Source organism: Anopheles stephensi, chromosome 2 (assembly GCF_013141755.1).
Source record: "Anopheles stephensi strain Indian chromosome 2, UCI_ANSTEP_V1.0, whole genome shotgun sequence".
NCBI lineage: Eukaryota > Metazoa > Arthropoda > Insecta > Diptera > Culicidae > Anopheles > Anopheles stephensi.
The window spans coordinates 38429715-38432986 of NC_050202.1; the positions used below are offsets into that span (position 1 = coordinate 38429715).

A 3272-nucleotide genomic window follows, 5' to 3' on the forward strand; every position below is an offset into this window, starting at 1 on the left:
ACGCACCACAGCCTCCTGGTATTTTGTTGCTTTCCTTCTTCTTTATCTTTGTCTTCCCCTCTTCGCACGCATGCACATACACATTCCAGACATAGCACACAGGGAAAGTCTAGCATCTTGCTACGACCATATTGGTTGACAGCTGAAGTTTCGTGCAGAAATGAAATAGTCTGGAAACAAAATTCTTATCATTGAGTTTTTGTATAGTTTTCTAAGTTTTTGCATGGAAATAAATTTCCACTTTTTCTGTTCCTTATGATTTGTGTGGTGTAGGGAGAAATGCCGAGCATATCGGAGCAGCAAGCATTTCCAGCAGTTCCCAGCTAACAATTTTATGTTTTACCCTCTCACTCACACGATGTAACTGAATAAGCCAGGCTACGCCCAGTGCACAATCGGGTCGCGTTTTGGTCGCAACCGGATCGAAACGGCCTGTCAGCGTGTATGAAACACCCGGTTGTGAGAGTGTTGTGTGCGTCTTGTCAGTTTCGGGTTTCTCTTCAGGAAGATGAAAAAACAGTGAGAAGAAGAACAACTATCATTGCGAAGTGTAAACAATCAATGTTATTACCAAAAAGATGTGGTATTTTTCATCAATTTACTCAAAATTATACACGGAAATCGTTGCGATGGATTATTTTTGAGATTGCAAAATGGGCAATCGAATTTCCGAGGCATTTAAATGCCGAATCTTCTGGTTTTGTTTCAGTGATACGCAGCCTCCTTTCAAAGGCGTTGGAGATGGTTCGGCCACTGTGTTGTTGCGGGTGTATTATGTGGACGCCGAGGTTGTTACCGCCTGACCGAGCGTTCTAACGGCAGATGCCCTGAGAAACAACACAATTATAACCACCATTTGACTCTTTTATTCGACCTGTTTGATGACTATGATACCACTTTCAACGCCAAACTATAAACTAAAGGAACATTTTTTCCACTTTCAGCACTGCACTTCTCCAAATCCCGTATGAAACACATATTTGCACACTACATGTTTTGGTATGATCGGTGGAAGAAATAATGTACTTGAAGAATAGTCTACTTGATGATTGATGATTTTCCTGCGATGAATAAACTCCGATATATTGTGAGCTCTAATGACTATTATATTGCTGCGATTGGCATCCATTGATACATAGATACTATAGTGCCATAGTTAAAACAGTGCCTTCATACCAACTCCAGTCAATGATCGAAACCAACCAAAAACCGAGGGAAATACATACATGAGAAAAAATTATGATGATGATGAAGCCAAGAAAGAAAGTCCACACAAGTTGGTTTTTTTCAAGCGTTTTTTTTAAATGACATAAAAGTAGTCCGAAGATGTTTGTTTGACAACCGCCTTCGGACCCCCGAAGGCAGTCGTTCCGACGGTCAAAACAAACGCCTTCGGACCGCGATGCGACTGATTTTGCGCTCCGGGACATGATGTGAGATGCCAAAAAGATTTTACTAAAAAGGGGGGGTTATGCGAAATCTATCCGTCAAAAAGATTTCGCCTCCTCGAGCTGAAATTTCGGAAATATTTTGCTTCTCTCTAGCCCTCTCTGTCACTTTCCATGCGTTGCCATGGTAGTTTTCGGTTGAAGAGAGAGATAGCATGAAATGCTCTAAACAACGCAGGTAGATGAACCGAGATGATTTTGACGGAAAAATATCGCAAATCCCCCCCTTTTTAGCGAAATCTTTTTGGCATCTCGCATCATGTAGCCTGGCTTATCGAGGGGAAAGGTATTGAGAAGAATGATGGAAGCGTCGGAAGAGGCGCCGGTGGTGGTATCGCTTGCAATTTTTACGAAAAATGCAACCAAATATGTGGGACAACATTTGATATGCGAAAATGACCCATAAACTAGCATCTAGCAACTAGCAACATTTATTCAGACTTCAGCAAAAAAAAACTTCATGCCAAGAGGTTTCTGCAGGTACGCGAAGGATAGGAGGAACAATTTCGATCATTAAGCTTTTCGATAGTGAAAAAACGCTATCTATTGAAGGCATCACTGAAGCTCTGAAACTTTCATTTTTTTATATCGACTTTATGTCTCTGGGATCTCGAAAGGACGCCATCTAGAGAGGAAACTTTTTGACTCGGTGATAACGAGAGGACGCCATCTAGTGATCAAACCACTGAAGCTTTGAACCTTTTTTATATGGACATTCTATTTTCCAGCCTTTTAAGCTTAATTTGTGACTTCTTGCAAATCTGGATGTATGCGGAGGAGAGAAGAAACCATCTCGATCATTTCGATTTTCGATATTGAAAAAACAGCATCTATTGAGCGCATCACTCAAGCTCTGAAACGTTTGTCTTATATGAACATTCTGTTTTTCAGTCGTTTAAGCTTAATTTGTGGGGCTTGGGGTAATAGGCCTATAATGCCCGGTTAAAAATACGATGAACTATGACGCTGTCCCGCGACACGAAATCGCGTATCATCTTTGCCTAACCGTTGCTTAAAGGAAGTTGCTCGTTAAGTTTAAGCTCGTTTAATTTAATTAAAACACCATACCCAAGCCCCACAAATTAAGCTTAAACGACTGAAAAACAGAATGTCCATATAAAAAATCAAAGTTCCAGAGCTTCAGTGGTTCGATCACTAGATGGCGTCCTCTCGTTATTCTCGAGTCAAAAAGTCCATATAAAAAAATCAAGATTCTGAGCTTCAGAGGTTTCCTCTCTAGATGGCGTTCTTTCGTTATCCGAGAGACATATACTCCATTTAAAAAAAAATTAAATTTTCAAAGCTTCAGTGATGCGCTCAGTAGACGGCGCTTTTTCGCTATCAAAACCTAAATGATCGAGATTGTTTCTCCTATCCTCAGTTTACATGCAGATTTGCAAGAAGCAAACCTCTTGGCATGAGAGTTGCGCGATGGGTTTCAGTGATACGCAGCCTCCTTTCAAAGGCATTGGAGATGGTTTGGCCACTGTGTTGTTGCGGGTGTATTATGTGGACGCCGAGGTTGTTACCGCCTGACCGAGCGTTCTAACGGCAGATGCCCTGAGAAACTACACAATTATAACCACCATTTGACTCTATTATTGGACCTGTTTGATGACTATGATACCACTTCCAATGCTTTGGCTAAACTAAAGGAACATTTTTTCCACTTTCAGCACTGCACTTCTCCAAATCCCGTATGAAACACATATTTGCACACTACATGTTTTGGTATGATCGGTGGAAGAAATAATGTACTTGAAGAATAGTCTACTTGATGATTGATGATTTTCCTGCGATGAATAAACTCCGATATATTGTGAG

At 40.9% G+C, this 3272-nt stretch overlaps 1 long non-coding RNA gene across 1 annotated transcript; it reads left to right on the forward strand.

Annotated features, from left to right (window-relative positions):
* The first annotated feature begins 308 nt into the window (after positions 1-308).
* Positions 309-1098, forward strand: LOC118507735. Its single transcript, XR_004905696.1, has 2 exons — positions 309-583; positions 710-1098. It is a non-coding gene; the product is annotated as an uncharacterized LOC118507735 (long non-coding RNA).
* Positions 1099-3272: the final 2174 nt, after the last annotated feature.